The 27,905-nt window shown below is 41.3% G+C and overlaps 4 non-coding genes and 1 pseudogene across 4 annotated transcripts; 2 read left to right on the top strand and 3 right to left on the bottom strand.

Moving 5' to 3' along the window:
* The window catches only part of LOC138242338 (zinc finger protein 850-like), a 1,462,105-nt pseudogene that overhangs the window by 1,328,813 nt on the left and 105,387 nt on the right, over positions 1-27,905 (top strand).
* Positions 8,039-8,151, bottom strand: trnal-caa (transfer RNA leucine (anticodon CAA)). Its single transcript has 2 exons — positions 8,114-8,151; positions 8,039-8,084 (listed from the first exon to the last, which is right to left on the bottom strand). It is a non-coding gene; the product is annotated as a tRNA-Leu (tRNA).
* On the bottom strand, positions 10,924-11,036 carry trnal-caa (transfer RNA leucine (anticodon CAA)). Its single transcript has 2 exons — positions 10,999-11,036; positions 10,924-10,969 (listed from the first exon to the last, which is right to left on the bottom strand). It is a non-coding gene; the product is annotated as a tRNA-Leu (tRNA).
* trnat-cgu (transfer RNA threonine (anticodon CGU)) lies at positions 25,484-25,555 on the bottom strand. The gene has a single exon. It is a non-coding gene; the product is annotated as a tRNA-Thr (tRNA).
* trnaa-ugc (transfer RNA alanine (anticodon UGC)) lies at positions 27,242-27,313 on the top strand. The gene has a single exon. It is a non-coding gene; the product is annotated as a tRNA-Ala (tRNA).

Raw genomic sequence — 27,905 nt, 5'->3', positions numbered from 1 at the left:
AGCTGGCACTAATTATTCTGCACTGACAGGGAAGATTAGTATTTTATCTATCACAATATGTGTGGAATTTGTTTTTAAAAAAGTTGTTCCAGAAATGAACACTTCCATTAAAGTTAAGGCAGACACCTGTTGCTGTCCACAACGACCAACTCTGCATGGCAAGAGAGGAAGAAAAGCACTGTGGTGATTTGAACCCAGAAACTTATTTACTAGACATGCACGTTAACCAGCTAAGCCACAGCACCAACAGAACGCTCTCCTTTTACAGCCTCTTAGACACACCGCTCTGAGATACCTGTGTTCTGTGTGCGCTGAGCCTGCTCGCTGAGCAAGTGTTGAGAAATGGCTTTTATCTGGTAATTTCAAGTCCAAGGAGCTCAATATGCTTTTTATGTTTGACATCTTCAAGGAAAATGGTGAAATTGCAGGTGGAACAGGAAAATGATCCTTGAGTAGAGGAAAGACGACCATCTTGAGCACTAACTCATGTCAGGAGGCTAACTTCTGGGATGAGGTGGTGGAGTGGTAAGGCCATGGACTACTAATCCATTGTGCTCTGCACATGTGGGTGTGAATCCCATCCTTGTGAAGTTCAGCAGTTGACAGATGTGCCTTTTTAAACTGGGTGTGCTTTCGTTTCGTCTTTCGCTCCTGTACTACAGCAGTAATATTTCTAGATGTGCATGAACATGGTATAGTAGGCTGACGGCAGGAACACGTGGCCCACAAGCAGTGACAGTATCAGAGGTGTCTGCAGTGTGTTGGTTTGTGAGCACTAATAAAATAACTTGCCGTGGGAGCACGTGTGCCTGCATTAATACAGCTCCATTGAGCAGAAAAAGCAACACAAACACCGACTTGTCAACAGGAAGTTTCCGTAGCTGAAAACACAGCCATTGTGCTCCAGGTGAAGCTTGTGTCGCAGGATGTGGGTCATTGAAGCAGTCACAGGCTGGGATTGATTGGGTTATGTTGATTTGTGTTACAGGGTGTGGGTCATTGAGGCAGTAACAGGCTGTGATTGATTAGGTTATGTTGATTTCCAGGATGGTGTCAATGTTGCCTCTCACTCAAGGGGGTGACTGCAGTTGTCCCAATTAATACAGGAACAGTCAGTAAAAACAGTCAAACCCAAGTCGTTCAGGGAGCAATAAGGTATCGAGACTTGGAGGTGTGAGGAGTCGCTGAGCCAGTTTTAGCCAGACCAAGGGGTGAACTGATAAGGTTCCATGACACCTAGCTCAGCACTCCCACAACCATCAAACAACACAAGCTTCCTCCTGGAAAAATACTGGGCAGACCTGATTCTGACAGGGACAGTGGAAACCCCCCTGAAAGGGATTGGCTAAGGAGAGGGATAAAAAGACCTGAGACAGAACAGAGGGGGCTCCCGATTCCCACTGGACCCTGGAGACGACACAGGCAGCACAAGGGAAGCTGCAGAGTGCAAGACCCCGGAGGAACTCTGCAGAGACTTCTAATACCTGGAGGCAAGGATCTACTGGTTCAGTAACTGATGACAACGAGAGACATTGGCATTGAAACAGATCTACTGTACAGAGACTTTTAACACCTGAAGGTGAGGAACAAGGAAACTGGCACAGTTAGCCAGTTCAAACTGAGAAGAATGTAATACAGTCGCAGATGATTTCTATTGTTACCTGAACAGAGACTGGGGAAATAGGACTGGGTGATACCCCTCTCCTCAAAGTGGGCCATCAGAGACTACAGGTACTAAGTAGAGACGTTTGAGTGACCTCTCTTTAGTATTTTACAGGAAAGACTGCTGCCCCTCTGTATTCATTTTGACCCTGGGAAGGACCTTTTGCTTCTGTGAATTCTGTTTTCGTAGTGTTTTTGGGTGACAGTGAATGTGAATGTAGTTGGAAAATAAAAAGGGCACTTATACAATACAAATGCTTGTCGCTGGTCTGTGTGTGCATTGGTGATTCTGGGAGACAAACAGAGCCTGTGGTAATGTAGAGGGGCCCTAGCACCCCGTTTGTATTGCTAGGTGGTGTAGATGTACACGAAGCAGGAACATCCCTCGCCCTTGGGTTCACCTTACTGTGACACCTTCTTCATCTATGTTTTTTGAGTGCACTGCAAATGATCTTAGTATCGAAATGCCGTCCCACATAACCGATCCAAACAAGCTAATTTACAGAGGAGCACTGCCGGAGCTTATCGTTGGCAAACTGAAGAGCAGGCCGACCTCTTCTGTGACTCTTGAACACTAAATCTCAAGGTTGTGAATTCAAGCTCCACGCTGGCGGGAAATTCCATAGGTAATGATCACATTTTCTTGCATGCTAATCAAAAGAAATATTAAGAAACTTTTCCCGATACCAGTTTTTTAGAAAAGTAAAGGCACACGGCACATGTGTGCCACATCACGTCCGAGTTTAGTGACAACTACCTCAGAGATTGTAAGCTGGGTAGTTTCAGATTAGATCACTTTTTTTATCAAAGGTTCAAACAAACCCGAATACTTTTGCAAGTGACATTTCAGAATCCTAGTCAAATCCAGTACGATTGCTGGATCCTTCGAATTCGACTGAACTATAGCACAGATCTGCAGTCCACCATTAGAATACTGTGGGTGTGTTGTATAAGCCATACTGCCCAAAATAGTTCTAAAACGGGAGATGCATCCTCATTTAGGAATGTGGTATAAAGTGAAATGGTCTGGGAAGAGTCCTACGTTTGAACAGTTCAAAATAGACGTAAAGGGGTATTTACGGACTCTTTCGAAATGTAAGAACAAGCTGTGCGGACCTTATCTTTATTAACGTCGTGTAAACGTTTTTCATAGAGTGTAATTGTATTATAGCATGTGCCCCTGACGATTTTCTTGATACGTTATATGTGCTCTTGTTTGTATTGTATGTAGTTTTGTTGTTCAAATAAAACGTAAAAGACACAACTTTCCGGATGCGGCTGCTGTAAAAATAAAATGACATCAAGGGCACGCAGAGGTCTGAAGCCTGTTTCATTTAAGAACTATATCCAGAGGTGTTAAAGAAGTCGAGATCTCACTACGAGAATGGCAGCATCTCAAAAAAAGCAGGTGCAGTTCGTTACACAGTCGTAATGCCACTAAGTCGGACCAGAAGAGCGAAAGCCACCTGGCTTTCTCTGAGCAAGTAATGTGACAAAGAGACACAGTACAGTGGTAACCGACCCTCTTCCAACTGACTTCAAAAGGGAGGGAGCTGCTTTTTGGCAGTCTCTCGAGAAACTAAGCAAAGTGTTTAAAGATACTTTGTCAGCTTGACATCAAGGCAGAAAACAAAAACTTTCTTGCGTCCACTCAAACCAAATGCGGTTTGCCACCTTTTGCGTTATGCAGGGAATGACGTCTGCCGAGATCACTTTTGAGTCAATGCAAATCGTAGTGTGCCCTCCATTATAATGTTGGTTGTGCTGGCGTGCTGCTTCTGTCTGTGAAACTTTATCCAATCAAGGCATTTAATGTTTTTTTTTAATAATTGAAAAAAAATGTACTATTTCTTTTCTTAAATATTGATGGTTTAAAAACGTATTTAATGTGAAACGGTCATTGTGACTGTAAAACGGTTAAAATGTTAGTGAAGAAATCAGTCATCTGAGGAAAGGTGAATTGTGGGAGCCTCTTGACTCCCCGTGTCGTGCTGTGTTTCTCTCTCTTTCTACTTGGAGTGGTGCCGTCGCTTCTGGATAAAGTCTGTCGTGGGTCATTCCGGACAAGTCAGGTATGACTGTGCTTCACCACAAGAAGAGACACCTCACTTGCGAGGATCCCAACAGTATATTTCCCCTTTCAGAGCCCATGGGAGTGAATTTCATACACAATTAAAAAAGCCTAATTTTATTTAGAGGCTTCAGACACTTTTTTAATTAAAAAAGTGACCTGAAAAGCTTTAGCTTTCAGGTTTGCTAGAACCTGTAATAATAAAGTGGTCTCAAACTTTCATTGTCTGATGTAGCTGTCTCTAAAGTTGGCCATGATGTTTTGGAGATGCTGAGATATTGAGAAGAACTCAATTACATGGTGAGAAGTCTGGGTTCAGCACCAGCAGATGGTGAAAAACTCTTAGCTGACCCCAACCTAATTTGAACCCGCAACTTTCTGATCTAGAATCAACTACACTACCACTGTGCCACACCCTATAGTCTTCTTTAGCTCCCCAAAGGAGAAAAATCAGTGTCCCAAAAAAAGTGCTTCCCGAAATGTGTTTAACAGAAAGGAAAATGTAGACAGGCTTCCATTTCTGCATTAAGAACTGTTTGTGCTGTCCTGTAATTGAGGAAATATACCACCTAAATCAGCAAAGAGTTCTACGTTTGAATAGTTCTAAATAGATGTAAATGGATATTTACAGACTCTTTCGAAATGTAGGAACATGAAAGCTGTGTGGACCTTGTTTTTATTTACTTTGTTTAACCTTTTTTTCCATAAAGTCTGATTGTATTATTTATGTGCCCCTCACAAGTCTATTAATACGTTTAATGTGCTCTTGTTTATATTGAATCTATTTTGTTGTTCAAATAAAAAGTAAAACAAAAACAAATTCCGGATGGGTGCTGCTATAGAAATAAAACAACATCAAGGGTGCTGTACGCAGAGGTCTGTAGCCTGCTCCACAGAAGAACTTTATCCAGAGGTGTTTAAGAATTCGAGATCTCACCATGAGAGGGGAAGCATCTCAGAAAAAGCAGGTGCAGTCGGTTCCATAGTCATAACGCCACTGTCGGACAAGAGCAAAAGCCACCCGGCTTCCTCCGGGCAAGTAATGAGACAAAGAGACAGGACACAGTGGTTAGTGTGGCTGAGGGGTCTAAGGTGCTGGATTAAGGCTCCAGTCTTGTTGGAGGTGTGTGTTTGAATCCCACTGCTGCTAAGAGTTTTTGTGTTACAACCACCAAGTGGAGCAATGTGTTAAAAGCTACTTTATCAGCTTAACATCAAAGCAGGGAGAAAAAAGTGTTTCTTCTTTTCAACACAAATTCTTTTTTCCACCTTCAGCAGGGAAGTTTGTCTACCAAGATCACTTTTGAGTCAGTGCAAATCACAGTGCGCCCTCAATTTTAATGTTGGTTGTGCTCCTTTTATCTGTGAAACGTTAATGTTCTGCATTTTCAAGTCGAGTCATCCTCAGGGGTAGAGCTGATTAAGTCTTTCCGCATAGCGCTCCATCAGAAATAACTTGTCTAAGCTCAAAAGAGATTGTGGGTTTCACTTCAAGCAATCACAAAGCATACCTGGTTGGTTACAAAGCTGAACGTTTTTCCATTTTCTGCTAGAGTATCCACTGGCTTGCCTTTATCAGATGTCTTGGAAAGATAAGCTGTGCTTCGTCTCAGGAAAAATCATCAGTAATTTTATTCTGTGCATATGGCCGTTATTTAAAGTATATAAAAATCACGAGTTCATAGATTTATCCAAATATCAACAGCACCTTGTAAACCTGTCATAAGAATTCCTTCAATCCAATAGTTTCACTCCAGGGAAAAGGCAGGGAAACATAGCGAATTCTTATTTAAAGACAACATCTGTATTGGATTGCATGTAAGCAGGCACCACTCAGAATTCCTAATATGATTTTGAATTCAGTTTTGCAGTGCTTTAGTGCTTTACTACTTTCAGAGAGTCCTTTATTGACCTTGCTGAAGCAGAGAAGCGACATAATCACAATTGTGACCAGTTTTTCTGCTGTTTCTGGTTAATAATGATTATTATTTTGAATTTTGATTAGTATTTTTCGTAGCGTTCTTCCTCAGCTTTTAAGATATTTGGTGAGCAAGAACCACTGAGAACGAGTCTAAATAAATCAAGAACTTATATGGTACTGCTGTCCTGTGTACAACTGCTTCGTCCTAATTGAGCTTTTCAGTGTTGAAGAAGACGTTTCCAATTTCAATTGCTGGTTTCAGAGGATGTGCTACAAGATCACAGATTCATTTGAAAAGATTTGGCTGGGATTCAAACCTGGCTCAATTGCATGAAGGCACCTATACTCAGCAACGAGAGGAAAGGAGAAGGGGCCAGAGGTAGTGTGGCTGAATGGTCTAATATGCTGGATTTTTAGGCTCCACTCTCTCAGGGGCGTGGGTTTAAATCAAACTACTGCCCAATGTTTTAAGACCTTACTTCCTGAGATTTGTAATATGGTCAGTAAAAGCACTTTATGTAAGTATCTCTTATGTCAGCGCTACAAGTCACTTACTGCTCCACAGGACCGGGGTTCAATCCCTGGCATCTTCAGGTGTTTTATATTACTGTACTCACATCGCAATCTTCTGTTGAGTGAGAACTCTTTGCTCGTGTTCATAGAGAGCCAGGTTTACATTTTGAATCTCACCTGGGATTTCCTGAGAGATCATTCAGCGAGCGAGTCCTCCCTCTGGACTCCGCACTGAGCTGAAAGCTGCACGAATTCCTCACTGCGTGTCCTGTACTATTACAGGTGATCCAGCGTAAATGTGCAGCACAGTGATATGAACACCTTGAACTTTTTCTGTATGTGAAGGAAAATGCAAAAGAGCATGTAAAGTATTGATCATATAAAATATCAATGGTACAACTCGAGAAAAAACTGAAGCACAAAACAACGACTTTTGATGATTACAAGAGATTCAAGAAACACAACCGTCCACAGATGGGTTCGGATCCTGAACGCATAAGTCAAAAGAACAAAAGCAAAGTAAACTCTCTTCATTGTCTTATAGTTTATGTAATAAAACAATTTTTTTCTTTCTTTATAATTTCTTACTGTTGATAGACAATTTATTGAATTTTAACAGAATCACAACAACAAACATTTGGGGTTAAACTGTTATTCACATACTCTAAAAAAGAAAAATGTTAGTGTCTTCCAGTGTGTGAGCCAATTTCTAAAAAAATTAAAAAATAAGTTATAGAAATTGAATTGTTCTACTTTTTAGGCTTGCATAGTCTTATTCATATTTCAGTTAAGCCTTTTCTTCTGTAGTAATTTCATTTGATATTAAAATTAGTCCTGATTTACAAGAATTTTGTAATAAGTTTCAGTTTAGGAAAATCGTGCCCAGAAGCTACCAAAACTGGTAATGTTCACATAATGTGTAATGCCAAAGCAGCAGTTGGGGTGGGAAACAAAAGGCACTTCTTGGTATGAATCCTAAAACTTCATAGATGGCGTTCTAGGACTTCTCGCTTCAGATAAAGCTGTCAATACATCATAGATTTCTACTCAATCAATATCTGCAGAGTTATCACTACCGAACGCTAAATATAGATCCTGGCAATAATTCATGAGTTGTTCGTTAGAAAATTGTTTATGGTTTTTTTTAAACATATTTTCAATCACCAGACAAAAAGTCGAAAGTTTCAATTTCATGCAACTGATGAAATCTCTCTTCGATGGAAGTTATAAGTACAGTACATCCAAAATACTGCGGAATCAATCAGATTTACATGTTTCTTGTGGATCCAGAAGATCATTTTGAGACTCAAAACATGCCTGTCTTTTCTTTTTTCAAGGACGAAGGAGTAGCAGCAGTAGTAGAAGTTATGGCAAGAACGTGTTTAGAGTTCAGCACTTCTCATTTCTAATGCAGAGCCATCGAAAAGCACCGCCAGTGATAAAAGAAATTGCAGAATTGGTCTGTTCATGGTGCCTACACGCTTTGAATTGCTGGCATTTTCTGCAAGCGTTCCTTTTTGAGGGTTCATGAAATTCCTCACATTTGAGCCAACACTAAAATATTTCATTCGGGGTCGCCTAATTCATAGTGCAAACCGAATCTACAGGGGAATGCTGTGGCACATGAAGCCGTTTGTTATTCTGTTGTGAGGTGTGAGGGGCGGAATGCAAATCGAGTTGGTGAATAGAAAATGAAACAGGAGTCACTTCTTGAGCTACAAATTCCAAAAAGTATGAAAACCTGTGCATTTTAACAGTGCAGAATACTCACAAACTGCACTGAGTTGCTTGCTTTCTTCTGCTGCTTTTATATTTCAGTCATTCACTGTCAGCTAGCACTGGAACAATTCAAGAGAGGTAAAAACGGAAGCTGTCAGGAGTGGGATTTGAACCCACGCCTCCATTTGGAGACCAGAACACCCAAGCCAGCTGGAAAGACACATGTCCTTGAGTCTGGCGCCTTAGACCACTCGGCCACCCTGACAAGCAAAAGCAAGTGGTGTGCTGAATGCACCAGTAGTTGACTAAAATGAGTTTCTTCCCTGAAATTATTTGCTTGCGAAGACCCAAGTTGCCTTGAATGGATCTTGGAAATCAAATATACGGATGGATTGTTATTCGGTTGTGAGTTTTGAGGGGCGTATTATAAATTGAGTTGGTGAAAAGGCGCTTTTTGTTAGTCTGTCGGGAGGCTGCACAAGGTGTTTAGAGGGAGAACTTCTAAAAGGCAGGCTCTCTATGTTTAACATCAAGAAAGATTTTTTTTTCTCAATGGAAATGCTCTTTGGCGCTTTCAGCTTTACGTAGGGAACAACGTCGGCCGAGACCACTTTTGAGCCAGTGCAAATGGTAATGTGCCACCAAGTACATTTAATATTGGCTGTGGTAGCGAGCTGCTTTTGTTTGTGAAGCTTTTACTTCTTTAAGCTGAATCATCGGCAGGAGTAGCTTATTAAATCTTTGCTCATTGCGCTCCATCAGAAATACCTTGTCCATGTTCAAAAGAGATCAGGGGATTTACTTCATGCTTTCACATGGCATACCTTACACGAAAGATTTAAATGGGGAATTGATTGTGCTTCTTGATGTTGTTCCTGTGGTTGCCTTGGTTACAATGGTGAACGTTCTTCCACGTTCTGCTAGAGTATCCACTGGGTGGGCTTTATCAATTGGCTCGGATAGGTCATCAGTGCTCCGTCTCCAGAAAAATAATCAGCACTGTCTTTTCTCTGTGCGCATGACCGTCTTTTAAAACATATAAAATCACGAGTTCATTGATTTCTCCAAATAACAACAATACATTTTAACCCTTCAATCCAATAGTTTTACTCCAAGTAAAAAGCAGCGCAATATATAGAGAGATGACATTCAAAGATTTCAACGTTCTTATTGGATTGCCTGTATGCAGATATCGCTCAGAATTGCTAATATGATTTTAATTCAGTTTTTCTCTACTACTTTCAGAGTCTTTTATTGACCTTGCTGAAGCAGAGAAGTGACATAATCACAAATGCAACCAGTTGTGCAGCTGTTTCTGGTTAATAATGATTAATGCGAAAAAAAAAACCCAGCTCCTTGCATTAAGAGTCCTCCCTCTGGATTCCTCTGAAAGCTGCGCGAATTACTCACTGTGTGTCCTGTACTGTGTAGCACAGTGACAAGAACACCTTGAGTTTTTTTCCGTATGTGAAGGAAAATGCAAAAGAGCATGAAAAGTATTGATGGTATAAAATATCCATGGTACAACTCGAGAAAGAACTGAAGGACAAAACAATGACATTTGATGATTACAAGAGAAACACAACCGTCCGAACATGGGCTTGGATCCTGACCACTTGCGTTAAAAGACAAAGCAAAGGATATAACCTGTAAATGTCTTCATGTCTTACAGTTTATGAAATAAGACAATTTCTTACTTTCTTGATAATTTCTTACTATTGATAGATGCTTTTTTAATTTTAACAGAATCACAATTACAAACAAATGGGGTTAAACTGTTAATCACATACTCTAACGAAGAGAAACGTTAGTGTCTTCCGGTGTGTGAGCCCATCTCTCAAAAAATAAAAAAATAAGTTCTATAAATTGAATTGTTCTATTTTTCAGGCTTGCATAGTCTTATTCATATTTCAGTTAAGCCTTTTCCTCTGTAGTAATTTCATTTGATATTAAAATTAGTCCTGATTTACAATTTTTGGACATGGTTCATCTTAAAGAATTTTGTAATAAGTTTCAGTTTAGGAAAATCGTGCCCAGAAGCTACCAAAACTGGTAATGTTCACATAATGTGTAATGCAAAAGCAGCAGTTGGGGTGGGAAACAAAAGGCATTTCTTGGTATGAATCCTTAAACTTCATAGATGGCGTTCTAGGACCTCGCTTCAGATAAAGCTGTCCATACATCATAGATTTCTACTCAATCAATATCAGCAGTGTTATCACTACCGAACGCTAAATATAGATCCTGGCAATAATTCATGAGTTGTTTGTTAGAAAATTGTTTATGGTTTTTTTTAAACATATTTTCAATACCAGACAAAAAGTCGAAAGTTTCAATTTCATGCAACTGATGAAATCTCTCTTCGATGGAAGTTATAAGTACAGTACATCCAAAATACTGCGGAATCAATCAAATATACATGTTTCTTGTGGATCCAGAAGATCATTTTGAGACTCAAAACATGCCTGTCTTTTCTTTTTTCGAGGACGAAGGAGTAGCAGCAGGAGTAGCAGTAATGGCAAGAACGTGTTTAGAGTTCAGCACTTCTCATTTCTAATGCAGAGCCATCGACTCGGAAAGCACCGCCCGCGATAAAAGAAATTGCAGAATTGGTCTGTTCATGCTGCCTACACGCTTTGAATTGCTGGCATTTTCTGCAAGCGTTCCTTTTTGAGGGTTCATGAAATTCCTCACATTTGAGCCAACACTAAAATATTTCATTCGGGGTCGCCTAATTCATAGTGCAAACCGAATCTACAGGGGAATGCTGTGGCACATGAAGCCGTTTGTTATTCTGTTATTCTGTTATTCTGTGAGGTGTGAGGGGCGGAATGCAAATCGAGTTGGTGAATAGAAAATGAAACAGGAGTCACTTCTTGAGCTACGAATTCCAAAAAGTATGAAAACCTGTGCATTTTAACAGTGCAGAATACTCACAAATTGCACTGAGTTGCTTGCTTTCTTCTGCTGCTTTTATATTTCAGTCATTCACTGTCAGCTAGCACTGGAACAATTCAAGAGAGGTAAAAACAGAGGCTGTCAGGGGTGGGATTTGAACCCACACCTCCATTTGGAGACCAGAACACCCAAGCCAGCTGGAAAGACACATGTCCTTGAGTCTGGCGCCTTAGACCACTCGGCCACCCTGACAATCAAAAGCATGTGGTGTGCTGAATGCACCAGTAGTTGACTAAACTGAGTTTCTTCCCTGAAATTATTTGCTTGCGAAGACCCAAGTTGCCTTGAATGGATCTTGGAAATCAAATATACGGATGGATTGTTATTCGGTTGTGAGTTTTGAGGGGCGTATTATAAATTGAGCTGGTGAAAAGGCGTTTTTTGTTAGTCTGTCGGGAGGCTGCACAAGGTGTTTAGAGGGAGAACTTCTAAAGGGCAGGCTCTCTATGTTTAACATCAAGAAAGATTTTTTTTTCTCAATGGAAATGCTCTTTGGCGCTTTCAGCTTTACGTAGGGAACAACGTCGGCCGAGACCACTTTTGAGCCAGTGCAAATGGTAATGTGCCACCAAGTACATTTAATATTGGCTGTGGTAGCGAGCTGCTTTTGTTTGTGAAGCTTTTACTTCTTTAAGCTGAATCATCGGCAGGAGTAGCTTATTAAATCTTTGCTCATTGTGCTCCATCAGAAATACCTTGTCCATGTTCAAAAGAGATCAGGGGATTTACTTCATGCTTTCACATGGCATACCTTACACGAAAGATTTAAATGGGGAATTGATTGTGCTTCTTGATGTTGTTCCTGTGGTTGCCTTGGTTACAATGGTGAATGTTCTTCCACGTTCTGCTAGAGTATCCACTGGGTGGGCTTTATCAATTGGCTCGGATAGGTCATCAGTGCTCCGTCTCCAGAAAAATAATCAGCACTGTCTTTTTTCTGTGCGCATGACCGCCTTTTAAAACATATAAAATCACGAGTTCATTGATTTCTCCAAATAACAACAATACATTTTAACCCTTCAATCCAATAGTTTTACTCCAAGTGAAAAGCAGCGCAATATATAGAGAGATGATATTCAAAGATTTCAACGTTCTTGTTGGATTGCCTGTATGCAGATATCGCTCAGAATTGCTAATATGATTTTAATTCAGTTTTTCTCTACTACTTTCAGAGTCTTTTATTGACCTTGCTGAAGCAGAGAAGTGACATAATCACAAATGCGACCAGTTGTGCAGCTGTTTCTGGTTAATAATGATGAATGTGAAATAAAAAACAGCTCCTTGCACTAAAAGCAAGAGCAACCAACGCGCTCGCTTGTTGAGTTGGGTATTTTCCGAGCTACTCTTCCTTAGCTGTGTAGAGGTTTGATGGGTTTACTGAGACAATTATTCATTGTAGCAGTAATCACGAGGTGGTTCGCTGTGGTTTTTAGAAAACCAATCGTCAGAACGACTAACAACGCACACATACATGTTCAATACACGAGATACAGTTATTAATATAAATTGTGCACCAAACATATACCAGTCTGCCTGGATACAAGCGGCAGACCTTACTGTGAGGATTATCAATATACAAGGAATATAATCTCGAAGAGATGCAAAGACAAAGAGATACACAACAGAGAATATATGTCAATATATATCGTTCGTTACCAAATCGCTAATCAGTGTTATTTCCCCTGTTACTCTAAACTCGGAAGTAAATGCAATACTCGTGAATTAAATTGATAAAAACTTGTGTTGAGGTACAATTGAATTCTCTAGACGCAATGTAGGACATGGGGTTTACTTATCCACTGTGTATGGATTTGGAATTTCCCGGCACGAACACCAAACCAGCTGACAGGCTCTGTTGCAGCCTTGGTTCCAGTGGTTGTCCAATGGGCGTTGTCCCGGCATCCTCTGGCTACCGGCCAACCAGTAGAGGTGCAGCTCGGAGTTGGACGGGCGGAGGAATCTAACTGCGATGCGCAGGGCAGTCGTTGCTCCGAGGGGATCTACCAGCAGTCCGGCTGGCTAGTAGAAAGTATCTATGCACAGAGTGTGACCGCAAGTCCGCACAAGTCACTCTTTTGCCCGGGAAGAAGCTGGTTCGTTCCCGGACCAGCGCTGCTACTGAATAAGCTATTCAGGTTGTCGACGAGGGTCCAACTGTAGGCTGCCGTTGATCAAGCGGAGCATTCACGTTGGTAGAATTCTGAGTACGTACGGGATCCTCGGCCTCGCGCTTAGAACAAAGTCCAAGTCCCAGTGCAGACAACAGCAGTTATCATGTGATTGTCTCTGAGGATGCGCGAAAATGGCCAAGGAGAGCCCCGATCTGAGGTTGCGCTCCCTTTTTAACCAAGACACAGATGTGTGCTGATTGGTTGAGATTTTGGCGGGCATTGGAGACCACGTGGTGTTACCACGCCCTGCCAATCCCTGATTGGTTGATCAAGGTGAGATATGAGTCACTTACTCTTGACACTTAGGAATGCAGTCCAGATGTCCATTCGGCACTCCCTAGACAGATAGGCACCAATGGATGACCATTGATCATGATAGCCAGGCTAAGCTAAGTGCATCCCCGTTTGGGAGCTGTCCCTTATCAAAAGAAAATATCTTAAATCAGCCTGCATGAATACTTTCTCTGTGGCTGCACCACAGAGATGGAGAGTGAGATGGGGCCTTATTTAGGAAAGCACAGCAACGCTTAATTCTGTCTTATTACCAAGTATTGCTGCTACAACTGCTTAAATTCAAACTAAACAGGACTATGGGAATGAGATTTGATTTCGAACTGGGATTTAAATAAATAGGACCACTGCACTACATTGTGCTTTATGTAAGACAAAAGGTGGGCTTCCTGTGTTTTCGATAACTCAGTTGTACGAGCGGAGGAATATAGTGGAAACAGCTGGAAACTCTTTGCTCTCTGGTTTGAATCTGGCTGGAAGAAAGGTGTTTTTTATGTTCTTTAATCAAAAAGTGAAAATGTATCTTTCACTTAGTTGTCTTATTTTCTAGGCTTGTAGACTCCTCACTCTTCCTAAAAGAAAATGCTGCAGATAATGATACAGTAGTTGTCAGAAGTTTAGTTCAGTGGTAGAGCACATACAGGCTGTATGTGGTTGTTTTCAATCGCCGGCGTCTCCACTCTGGATTTCTTCCTAAGCACGATATCTTTTCTTACTTGTGTGTGAATTTCAGCGCGACACATAAACCCTTTGTCTGTTTTATAAAGATTATATTTTAAATCAGTTAAAACAAAAAAAGTACCAATTACATACATGTAGAAAACACATGTATCTAATTTGAAAATTTGGGCAATGTATTACTAGTAGTGGAGCTGAGCTCACAGAAGAGCAGTTGATATTGTTAAACTACGTATTATTTTTAAATGACGCTACTAAGCACTGGCACGGTGTTTGTGCAGTCCTACCCAAGCTTTCTATCGACTGGATGAGTCTCCTGTTCCATCTCCAATTCTTTCCGCACATTTCACCTGTTTCACCACCGTTATCATTAGACTATAGCCACTAATACGAGAATACTGTTCTGAAAGACTGTCTTAAATAATAATGTTGAAAAGGTTAATGATAAGAGTTTTTTTCATTAAGGTAACCATACATTTGCCTGTATAGTACAACTTATTATCTGTATCCGCAAATCCCCAATATGAATGCTGTCTCCTGAGAAACAGAAGTGTAGAGTCAAATAATATTACAACAAATCTATTCAATTAACACCCCTATGTGACAGAACACATTTAAGACTTACACCCCTTTTAAATATGTATTTCCTTCATTTCAGTTCTCTCCCCGGGATACCTGAAAATTCATTATAGTATAATAAAGTCTGTGCATGCATTACCTGTAATACAGCTACTAATATAGATAACTTTAAACTTCATTATTAAGATATTACACTTTTATTAATAAAATATGTATTGATAAAATTCCTTGTGAATAATTGTAGTGTCTGGAAAGCAATTGTTCATTACTTAATGACGATATTATTTCCACTACATTCAGGACAGTTCCAATGTAATCTATTGTTCCACTTCGTCTGCTTAGTCTCCTACTTTAGTAACATCTAATGGGGAGCAGCTGTTATTTTAGGTTTGTTGCAATTGAGAACAGGTTTGCTACAGAGCTGCTGACAAATTTCAGCAGCCAGTTTGTTGCAACTGACCCGTTGTAGCTACCAATCAGAAAAAAAACCAAACGCAACAACTTCAAAAGAGAAAGAACATTAAAAACAAATCTGGGGAACAACATAAACACAGAATCTAATGCAGAACTTTATCAAGTCTTCAGTGCTCCTCTTGTCTCAGTAGACCTCTCTCATATATTTGTGTACAGGTCAACTGGAGGTACACAGCTGTAATTTAAGTAGGGAGGTGCATCACAGCATGCGTGGGCTGCAAATGGAAAAGTATAGGTTTATTCCATGCTGAAAATAGAAGTAAACACAACGTTTCAGCTGTGGAGCCTTCTTTGATTGTGACTCGAAATAAATCTTTACTTGTTCGTTTGATGTTAATTTATCTCCATCAAATACCTAAGAGTATCTAAACTTGACAGTTGCTCTCAGTAGCTAAAGACACTGCTCCAGGTGAGGCTTGAACTCACAACCTCGGCATGACTCTGCTGTGCACTGCTGTATAAGTACCACACACTGACCGATTGCGCCACGGGAGCTGTGCATCTTGTGTTCTTCATACAGACTGACGCTGCAGAAACACAGGGTGAAAACGGTTTCGGTTGTGGATCCATCTATACATGGGGAACACTAAAATAGCAAGGAAAATACAAGAAAAGAAACTGAAAGAATTGTGCTAACAGCAAAGGGGAACTGAGGGAGGTGGTCAGACAAGTAAATCAGCCTGGCAGATTATTTGTATCGACAGTTTTTGAGTCAATCAGCAAACAGATTTCTCTTCATGTGCCTTAAACTGTGCAGTTTGTATCTTCGCTGTAGATAGGTTTCTTCAGAAGTCCGGTAAACTGACAATAATGGAGAACTAGCTGACGCACCCCGTCGTGAAGACCCTCTGTAAGGTGATTACACGTTTCAATTTCAAGTCGCCTCCTTTACACTCAATTGCAGCCCCGAAACTGAGAGAAAGCATGAGAAATGGCTTCAATTTCAATGTGAAAGTGCAGTACAGGCTCGATGGCTTCACATCTCCAATCAATCAAATAAAATTGCAGTAAAGCGATCTAAATATGACTCTGAAGTACTGGGAAAGATGATTATTTTGAGCGTGCCTCCAAGGGTCTGCTACGAGGCTTAAGTTGGCTTCTTATTCGCCAGCTTCTTATGCGTGTTTTTCGTTCCACCTTAAATGGTGCTGCTGTGATGTTATGTCGCCTTTCGCCTGTAGATGGATCTCTTCGATCAGTACTAATCCGGCTGGAATACTGTAGACATCTTCACTGAAAAGGAATATCCAAATAAATAGCGACTGTCCAAATTATATTTTTGTATGGAATAGATTTCAGAAAATCGCAAACCAATTTTAAAAACTCACCACAACACGGACTTACACTGGGAAAAGGTGACTGTACTTTCTGCTTATTGCTACGGCCTTCCCCCCGATTATGAAAATGTCTCACAGTTCTGACACCGATGTGTGAAAGACAATGTAACAGACTATCAAAATCCTGAAGTACAAGAAATTTTAATGCACCAGTTTTTTTAAATATGACCCTCTGATCCTGGGATGTCAGGATACATTTCGAAAAAGTATGGCACGAATTGCACGAATTGCAATGGCACAAATTGTTGAGAATATCACTGACCTTGCCGATATTTGCAGGGGATACGAATGTTTTGCACATGTTGAACTACAACACGTAAAAATTGAGCTTCTTAGTCAATATCACCGGGAATGTCCAATAATGACGAACATCAGTAGCTTCAAGGAAACTTAGACTCGCACATGGAGTTTTATCTTCGAATGGAGGGTGGGAGAATTCATTTATACTCTCGTTGCTCATTAGCTAAACTATTTTAAAAATATGACACAGATTTGTTTGAGAAACTTGTAATCGCCTTAAAGAGAGTCTTCTTGAAGATGTGCACCAGCTAGCTCTCCACTGTCAATTGACAGGACTTTAGAAGAAACTGTTCTCATACAACCAACATACAAATTACACATCTTAAGGAACATGAAGAGAAATCCGTGTACTAAATAACATAAAACTGTCGCTGCAAATTATCACCAAGCTGTTTTATGTGTCTGACCACCTCTTTCCTACTTTGCAGCGAGCACAAATCTTTCTGTTTCTTCATCGCTATTTTACTGTCTCCTTCCCCTATGTGGAGATGGATCCACAGCCGAAACTTTAGGTCAGTTCCTGTTACTCTGTCCGATTGAAAGAGCTGTATTAAAGGCACTCCCATCTCTGCAGGAAAGTTATTGCTGCTCTCAACACAATATACTGCAGCCAAATATAGCGATACTGTCACTGCCTGTGGGCCACGTGTTCCTGCTGTCAGTCTATTATGTCATGTTCATCCACACCCAGAAACATTACTGCTGGAGCATAAAAGTTATATAGGCGCAGTCCATAGAGCAAGAATCTCTTAATCTCAGAACTGTGGGTTCAGCCCCCACATCGGGTCCCTCTGTGTCAATTTGATCCCCCAATCCTTCTAGCATGACCTGATGGCGTAACAGTGATACCCAGTACCCAGCGTAATTCAGCTTTCTTTCCACATCGGTCGAACAAGAGTTTGTCTAAATCGAGGGAGATCTGCTCACAAGCAAGTATTAAACACTTCAGCATTTACTGTTCGAATACCACACTTTGTTAAAACACTGCCGCTTCTTAAGCTAATAAGTAACGGGTTTTGAGCACGCATTGTATTGTTAATGCTTATATTAAAAAAGCATAAATTCACATAATGGAATTTTGACGGAACAAAGTAGTCCAGCCCCTTTACAACATTACATACCCACTGATTAAAGCTTAAAACTACAGCAGCAGGAGTAACAATAATGGCAACAACATGTTTGGAGTTCGGCATTTCATTTATTCTGCGGAAACATCGTATCGGAATGAACTGCCCGAGATAAAAGAGTAATTGCTGCTTCAGATCGTTTTTACAGAGCATTGCGTTGTTCTGTTCATGCTGACTACACGCTTTAAATTTGTCATTTACTGCAAGCGTTGCTTTTCCGGGTTTTTCTGAAATTCCTCGCATTTGAGCCAGCACTAAAATATTTCATTCCCGTCGCTGAATACATCGTGGAAACGGTATTTGCAACCGAATGCTGTCACACATGAAACCTTTTTGTTATTCGGTTCTGAAGTTTGAAAATGAAAATAAAACGGGGGTCACCTCATAGGCTTGAAAGAAGTCCAAGCAGCATAAAAACCCGCGAATTCTCACAAAGGCTGCAACTTTCTTACCGGGGTAAAGTTAGCTCGAAGTTCGAAAACGATTTTGGCACGCCTGTAGCGCTTTCACGAAACCTCTTAGAGTTGCGAGAATGCTTGTTTTGTGTATAAAATACATTGTGGATGCTTTCTCAGCCTTTACTTTGTCGTTTTTATGACATTTTTTTGACCAAGCACGAATATTCTTTTGTCCATATCTTCGCGATGGAAGCACAGAATGCTGTCAAACCAAATGCATTTTAAAGACCACGACTTGTGGATATTTCCACACCCTTTATATCAAACTATCAGTGAGCTAATTATCTTTTTTAAAACCTCCGGTTTTTCATCGATGCGTAATTACGCACGAACTGGAACCCGGGGGACCGCTGTGTGCACACGTTCACAACGCGAGAAATACTGTTCAATACGGCTTCGTGCGAAAAACCCGTATATGACCATAGGAAGCAGAACAGCGCAGTCTCCCATTACTCAGACTGTAAACACGGGAATAAAGCTTTGTTTGATTTCTGAAACCCTTCCTTTACGTCCTGTTTTCATTCAGGTAAGGGTCAACTATATTCACAATACTACTGACAGCAGGAAGATAAAAATATTCTTTACTCAGCAGCTTATTAAAAACAGCTCCCATGATGTTCATACCGACTTTTTACACAGAACACTGACACAGCTTTGTGTTCTGAATCTCTTTTTCTCTTGCTTTTATTTAATGTGGCACAATGCACTGGGATAGGGGTATTCTGTTCACAAACCAATAGCATTTAAACCACAGCACCCACAATGCTGCAGGTAAGTGTTTTGCACACTAAGCAGGTCATCTGACTATTCCCAGCTTTGTTTTGGGTTATGGAACCTTTATTTTTTTATGATTTTCTGAAGATAACACTACAGGTGGGATGGGTGGGTTGTCTTCATGGCTCAATAGCATTTCAAATACAGCACCCACACTGCTGAAACCAAGTGTTTTACACACCAGACAGGCCCCCAAACCTCATACAACCTTACTGTGGCTGTGGCCCCTGTCTTTATTTTGTAATGAGTTTCTGAAGATAACACTACAGGTAATACACTGGGACGGGTGGGTCGTCTTCATGGCTCAATAGCATTTCAAATACAGCACCCACTCTGCTGAAACCAAGTGTTTTACACACCAGACAGGCCCCCAAACCTCATACAACCTTACTGTAGCTGTGGCCCCTTTCTTTAATTTTTTATGATTTTCTGAAGATTACACTACAGGTAATACACTGGGACGGGTGGGTCGTCTTCATGGCTCAATAGCATTTCAAATACAGCACCCACTCTGCTGAAACTAAGTGGTTTACACACCAGACAGGCCCCCAAACCTCATACAACCTTACTGTGGCTGTGGCCCCTGTCTTTATTTTGTAATGAGTTTCTGAAGATAACACTACAGGTAATACACTGGGACGGGTGGGTCGTCTTCATGGCTCAATAGCATTTCAAATACAGCACCCACTCTGCTGAAACCAAGTGTTTTACACACCAGACAGGCCCCCAAACCTCATACAACCTTACTGTGGCTGTGGCCCCTGTCTTTATTTTGTAATGAGTTTCTGAAGATAACACTACAGGTAATACACTGGGACGGGTGGGTCGTCTTCATGGCTCAATAGCATTTCAAATACAGCACCCACTCTGCTGAAACCAAGTGTTTTACACACCAGACAGGCCCCCAAACCTCATACAACCTTACTGTGGCTGTGGCCCCTGTCTTTATTTTGTAATGAGTTTCTGAAGATAACACTACAGGTAATACACTGGGACGGGTGGGTCGTCTTCATGGCTCAATAGCATTTCAAATACAGCACCCACTCTGCTGAAACCAAGTGTTTTACACACCAGACAGGCCCCCAAACCTCATACAACCTTACTGTGGCTGTGGCCCCTGTCTTTATTTTGTAATGAGTTTCTGAAGATAACACTACAGGTAATACACTGGGACAGGTGGGTCGTCTTCATGGCTCAATAGCATTTCAAATACAGCACCCACACTGCTGAAACCAGGTGTTTTACACACCAGACAGCCCCCAGAACCTTATACAACCTTGCTGTGGTTGTGGCCCCTTTCTTTATTTTTTTATGAGTTTTTCAATATGGCACCATTAGACAGGCGGTACATGGGGATAGTACATCGTGCTCTTCACGAGTCAATAGCTCTTCAAGCACAACAGCCACAGTGCTGCAACCAAGTGTTTTACACACCAGACAGCTCCCCTAACCTTATACAACCTCGCTTTGAGTTGTTTAACATTTCTTTCAAATCACTTGGGTTCATCAATCATTTGATCATTTGTCAGCGTGGAATAAACCTATTACTTGTTCCTTGGAGATTACCATCTGCTGATAAGATATGATCGCTATATTGACCATATACAATTTCTTGCATAAGGAATTCATATTTTGCATACACCGATCCCCCCGGAGTCCCAAGTGATTCTGGTTTTGGAAAGCTAAAGGACAATGAGCTTCACGATACCAGGGGGACAGTGGGTGGTCAAGTCTCCCCTAAACAATGGATCTTGTCAGATTATGATGTCAGTGCATTTAATAAATGTTGTTGAACTCTCTTTAGCCCAAATACAGAGGAGCCCAGACCCAGAATGTTACTGACAGAGAGTGATCTCATTATGTGTGTTTGGATTTTAACAACTATTTTTATTGTTTGCTAGAACCAAAACAATCTATGTTAGACATTTTCATCTTCAGCCAAAAATACAAACCTGTGTACGTAGTGTGGTGCAGGTTCTTGTCCCATCCTGCTCTTGGTCCAGGTTGGAGGGTTGCACCGATTCTGAATCTTGTTAGCTGGTATGGATGGGTTTGGGGGTGTTGATACCAGAGTGGTCCAGGAGGGGGATTCAGGTGTCTCGGGGGCATTCTTGTTTTTCTATGAGTTCAGGTTGATTCTGTTGGTTCTGTCATGAATCTCCCTCACGCAGGCAAGCGCTCCCGCATTCCCTCGAGCTCTCCCCATACCAAACGTGCACATGTCAATCAGTCCTCTACTTAAACCCTCATCTGTCCCCCGGTCATTGCTCACGATTGAGATTCTCTCCCGGAGCTTACCTACTAACTACGCTTTTGCCTTACTATGACTTCTCCCCTGGACCTCGACCCCGCTTTTCCGACAACTGCTTTAGCCACTCGATTTTGTACCTTCGCCTGTTTTACGCTTTCTCGGATCCTGACCCCAGCCTGTCTCTTCATTTACGCCTCTGCCTACCGACGCAACTTCTACGCCTTCCCGGACTCGGGCCCCTGCCTGTTTACTCCGACTACGCCTGCGTCTCGCGCCAACCCTACCAAGGGCACCGCATTGGATCCCTATCCTCAGCAGTCAGCCCCTGCGTGACAGGTTCTGAGTGTCTTGGTTACATCCGTTTGTGTGTATAGATGAAAAAGCTATTGAAGAGCACCCCCACACCCCCCACCCGTCTCGGTGGAAGTTGCCATGTTCAAAAAATCCTAAAAAGATAATTAAAGTTGCACACAACAAAGCATGACTGTGAAAGGTCAGGAGGCCTGCCTAGTGAGCACAACACTTGATTACAGTCAAAAAAAACATTAAAAAATAAAGAAATGTTCCACAACTCAAAGCGAGGTTGTATAAGGTTAGGGGAAATGTCTGGTGTAACACACCTGGTTGCAGCACTGTGGCTGTTGTGCTTGAAGAGCTATTGACTCATGAATAGCACCCCCCAATCCCCATGTACCGCCTGTCTAATGGTGCCATATTGAAAAACTAAAATTCTTATTAAAAAAATAAATAAAGGGGCCACAACCACAGAAAGGTTGTATAAGGTTAGGGGACCTGTGTGGTGTGTAAAACACTTGGTTTCAGCAGTGTGGTTGTTGTATTTGAAATGCTATTGAGCCATGAAGATGACCCACCTGTCCCAGTGTATTACCTGTAGTGTTATCATCAAAAAATCATAAAAAATTAAAGAAAGGGGCCACAGCCACAGCAAGGTTATATAAAGTTAGGGGGCCTGTCTGGTGTGTAAAACACTTGGTTTCAACAGTGTGGGTGCTGTATTTGAAATGCTATTGAGCCATGAAGATGACCCACCTATCCCAGTGTATTACCTGTAGTGTTATCTTCAGAAAATCATAAAAAATTAAAGAAAGGGGCCACAGCTACAGCAAGGTTGTACGAGGTCCGGGGGCCTGTCTGGTGTGTAAAACACTTGGTTTCAACAGTGTGGGTGCTGTATTTGAAATGCTATTGAGCCATGAAGATGACCCACCTATCCCAGTGTATTACCTGTAGTGTTATCTTCAGAAAATCCTAAAAAATATAAAGAAAGGTTCCACAACCCAAAACAAAGCTGGGAAAAGTCAGAGGACCTGCTTAGTGTGCAAAACACTTGCTGCATTGTGGGTGCTGTGGTTTAAATGCTATTGGTTTGTGAACAGAATACCCCTATCCCAGTGCATTGTGCCATATTAAATAAAAGCATGAGAAAAAGAGATTCAGAATGCAAAGCTGTGTCAGTGTTCTGTGTAAAAAATCGGTTTGAACATCATGGGAGCTGTTTTTAATAAGCTGCTGAGAAAAGAATATTTTAATCTTCCTGCTGTCAGTAGTATTGTGAATATAGTTGACCCTTACCTGAATGAAAACAGGGCGTAAAGGAAGGGTTTCAGAAATCAAACAAAGCTTTATTCCCGTGTTTAGAGTCTGAGTAATGGGAGACTGCGCTGTTCTGCTTCCTATGGTCATATACGGGTTTTTCGCATGAAGCCGTATTGAACAGTATTTCTCGCGTTGTGAACGTGTGCACACAGCGGTCCCCCGGGTTCCAGTTCGTGCGTAATTACGCATCGATGAAAAACCGGAGGTTTAAAAAAAGATAATTAGCTCACTGATAGTTTGATGTAAAGGCTGTGGAAATATCCACAAGTCGTGGTCTTTAAAATGCATTTGGTTTGACGGCGTTCTGTGCTTCCATTGCGAAGATATGGACAAAAGAATATTCGTGCATGGTCAAAAAAATGTCATAAAATCGAAAAAGTAAAGGCTGAGAAAGCATCCACAATGTATTTTATACACAAAACAAGCATTCTCGCAACTCTAAGAGGTTTCGTGAAAGCGCTACAGGCGTGCCAAAATCGTTTTCGAACTTCGAGCTAACTTTACCCCGGTAACTTTCTTCTGCTGCTGTTATAAATCAGCCTTAAACATTTGAATGCATACCTTACTGCTGCTAACCACATTCACGTGTTTACAAAGCTTTTTTCTGTCCGTTATGTTTTTGCTAAATAGTTTCTCCGTTTCCCTCGTACTGTGATTGTCAGCGAGCGCAACAAGACTGAAACAGTGTAAAGGCAGGTAAAAAAGACAGGGTAAAACGCCTGACTGTCGGGAGTGGGATTTGAACCCGTGCCTCTATTTGGAGAGCGAAACACAAAGCTTAAAAGACACGAATCTGAATTTGCTGTTTTTAACCGCTCGCCTATCCTGAAAAAATGTGTGCTGCTTGCACTAGTTGCATGCGATTTTCCGTAACTTTAGGACGATTGATACGACTGGACGAACACAATTTGTGGCGTTTAGCATGATAGGACTTTCGGAGACACAGGCCACACACTCACAGCCCACTCAGTATTGATGGAACGGAAGTGGAAACAGTCACCAGCTTTAGGTTTTTGGGAATTCACATCTCTAAAGATCTAACCTGGACTGTGAACACTGACTCTATCATGAAGAAGGCTCAGCAGCGCCTTTATTTCTTGAGGTGCCTCAAGCGATGGGGGATGCCAATACATGTGTTGGTGAACTTCTACCGCTGCACTATCGGGATCACCGTGTGGTATGGCAACACCTCTTCGCGAGAAAGAAAGGCACTGCAGAGAATGGTCAATAATGCCCAGAAGATAAAACACTGAGATTAAACAGCTCTATGAGGACCGCTGCCGTGGTAGAATTCTGGCCTTCACAGAGGACAGTCACCACCCAGGGCATGAGCTCTTCACCCCACTGCCCTCAGGCAAGAGATATAAGACCATACGGACAATTACCACTAGATTCTTCAATAGCTTCTATCCACAAGCAGTGAGACTGGCGAACACATTTAGCCATCCCCCTCGGACCACACCTACACCATCACCATCTACCTCATTGTAATTTATTAATTGTACGTCTCCAGTCATTGTTTACACGTCTGTATTGTTTACATTTAAACTGTCTGCATGTTTACTTGCACATTGTCTATTGTTTGTTTGTACATTGTCTTGATGCACTGTTTGCACTTTGTTTTGTTTTTTACACTTGTTTTATAATCGAGAGACTTTCTGTAAGTAAGAATTCCATTGTACCAGTACCGGTTACATATGGCAATAAAGTTCAAGTTCAAGTTCGATATGGAAAATGGTACCGTTGCATTCGGGTCCGGACTACCAGACTCAGAAACTGTTTTTGCCCCGCACTATCAAACTATTAAACTCCCAGCCTCTCTCACTCTCTCCTCACCTCTCACCTATGATCTGAACCTCACAGTGCCTTCTTTCTTACCAAAAACCCAAACACACATTGAAAATCTACCTCTACCATACATGTCAAAAGCTCACTCCCCATCATTTCTATCCCTTTATTTCATTCTTTTGATGCATGTTTTTGCACATAACCTGTTACCTTTTTGTTGTTTTGCACACTGCCTGTTGTTGTTTTTTGCACATCGGCTGTTGTCTCTTTCTTTTGTTATACAATTGTATTGTTGTTGTGTTTTTTTCTTTGTACTACTTATGTCCGAGAGCTAGCTAAATACCATTTCGTTATTCCATATACCTGCGTATGAGTATAATGACAATAAACTTGAACTTGAACTTGTAACTTGAATTTGAACTTGAACTTGACATAGTCTTGCAGGCAGTATATTATTTTATCGTTTACTCGTATAAAAAAAACATGGTCTTCTCGTTCCTAAGTCAGATTTTTAGTGCTTTCGAACGCTACTTCCAACCTGGACTGACAGCTCACCCGATCTGTTTGTGATCAGACCATGGAGTGGGGGACTGTACCAAGCGTAGGTTCCTTCCCAATGCTGAGGCGATCATTTGGAAGATGGGTGTGAAGAGAGACAAGCTTTGTCGACTAAAAAACAAGGCAGGATAAGCATGAATACTAATCACTGGCGACAGTTATGCTCTCTTACTATTGAGACTCCTACATTTTTTTTGAAGACTTTGAAACTAAAGGTAAGCGGAGACAAATGAAACAGGTACGGGTGGGGATTGAACCCACGATCTTCGGTTTACGAGACCGACGCCTTACCACTTGGCCACCGCGCCTTCAAATAAACAGGAGAATAATGTTGTTCAAATTATTTTTTTCTGAACCTGGTTTACATCGCCTGGAGGCAGCAACAACAATAAAAGGGATACTTAACAAGGAGATGTGCTGTAGCAGTGCGACTCCAACAGATGCTCCTGAAGAGACTGGAGGTTTAAGCCAGCTCCTTAGAGCGCTCGGCCGTGTTACTCTCAACAGCGGCTCTTCAGCTCTTGTTGTTTGACCTAGTGGTTTTATAACGCGTGGAAACGACCGCAACTTCATTTTCTGAGATGCTTTCTCTCATGTGGTGAAATCTCGACCTCTTTGGCATCTCTGGCTATAGTTTTTCCTGTAGAGCACCTCTGCTTATAGTGCCCTTGAAGTCATTTTATTTTTACAGGAAGACGCATTCCCTAACGATCTCTCCTGTTTTAGAAATGCTTCATAAGGCATGTTTGATTCAATGGACAAACAGTATACTAATTGTACAATGCAGATCTATGCGGCATTTGTACTGGATTTGACTGGGATTCTGAAATACTTCTTGAAAAGGTATTCAGATTTTCTTGAACCTATAATAAAAACACAGACCCGAAACTCCCTAGCTTCCAATCTCTTGCTGTCCTTAAACTCGGACGTGATGTTCTGCAGACGTGCAGTGTCCCTTTACTCTCGTTGTTTTCAAAACGACCTCCGTTGTCGGGCGCAGTTAAAGTGGAACTGGCCTGACCGCACAGGAAAGTACAGAATGATAAAATGTTTCTACGGCTCAAAATGTCCCTTTAGACCCTCGTCATGTCTCTGTGAGGAACGGGTAGGTAGAGAGGTTTAACAGATGCTCACGATGTTTCACACGGGGTGTTACCTGTTGTAGTGTTTCAAAAGATGTGTTAGCGGACCACAGATTATCTTGAAAAGATTTGGGTTTGCACTGGCTGGGATTCAAACCTGACTCAATTATTTGGAAGGCGCCTGTACCACCAACGCACTTCCGAGAAGCACCTACAAATTATCACAATCCTCTCTCTCACCTACAAAGTTATGGAGACACAGACGTCCAATGAAAGCTCAAGGCTCAAATCCTTTGTTGTGATATCATTTTAATTAATATTAGCTTTGATAAGGTGTCATTTTTGCCACTTAAAGGTAAAGTCTGCTCCTTTTCTCCTGGTATAGAAAGAACGTGTTCCATCTTTGTTTAAAAACACCACTAAAAGTAAATTATTCAGCTCTACCGCCTGTGAGCATTGACAAGACATCTCAAAAGGACATGTTAAATAAGAACACGATCCTTCCAGTTACCATTCCTGTGGTTGGGGCGTTGTTTCACCCTTTTGCGTTAAATCATCAGTACTGCTGTTTTTCTATGGATACTTTAATCAAGAGCACTTAAAAGATGCAAAAAGCTTTCAAATAAAATAGAATTGAAAGACAGTCGAGTAAGGAGGTAGAAAAAAAGCACTCCCCCGTCTGGGAATCAACCACCGTCGCCCATGTAACTGGATACAAAAATAACAGATTAATTTGTGCCCAGTCTCTTGAAGCTTCGATGCGATTATTTTTCCTTCCTTATTTCTTCATTCCTATGAATTTACTCTGTAGTAGAAGAAACGCGAAAGTGGGAAACTGCAGGCATTCTTCGTGAGTGGTGTGATCAGTGAGCATTTGCACATCTCTAAGTCTGTTCCATAAACTTTATCATCGGGGATGTAGCTCAGTGGTAGAGCGCATGCTTTGCATGTATGAGGTCTCGGGTTCAATCCCTGGTATCTCCAGGTGCTTTTATGTTAGAGTACTCGCATCGCAATCTTCTGTTGAGTGAGAACTCTTTGCTCGTGTTCAGAGAGAGCCAGGTTTACACAATTAAATGCAGTTTACACAATTAAACTCGACGTGCTGCAGGGTTGCGCTTTTATTTTAAATGTACCTCTTTTAGTTCTATAAAATCCTAAATTATTTGAACTAATAATTTAGTTCAAAGTCAGGAAATCCAGAGATTGCTTCACACTTGTCGTGGCTGTTGCAGAAAACACATGTTGAATCTCACCAGGGATTTCTTGATTGATCATTCAGCGAGCGAATCCTCCTTCTGAACTCAGCACTAAACTGAAAGCTTCACGAACTCCTCACTCCGTGTCCTGTACTGCTCTCGTGTAGATGTGAAGCACAGCCGTAAACACACATTGAACTTTTTCCGTTTGTTAAGGAAAATGCAAAAGAGCATGACAAGTATTGATCGTATAAAATATCCATGGCACAACTCGAGAAAGTACTGAAGGACTACACATCGACTTTTGATGATTACAAGAGATTCAAGAAACACAATCACCCGCACCTGGGTTTGGATCCTGAACGCTAGAGTTAAAA

The sequence above is a fragment of the Lepisosteus oculatus genome, chromosome 14, assembly GCF_040954835.1.
Source record: "Lepisosteus oculatus isolate fLepOcu1 chromosome 14, fLepOcu1.hap2, whole genome shotgun sequence".
NCBI classification, from domain to species: Eukaryota; Metazoa; Chordata; class Actinopteri; order Semionotiformes; family Lepisosteidae; genus Lepisosteus; species Lepisosteus oculatus.
Note: the sequence above shows the minus strand (reverse complement) of the source record. Positions and strands in the feature narration are given on the sequence as shown.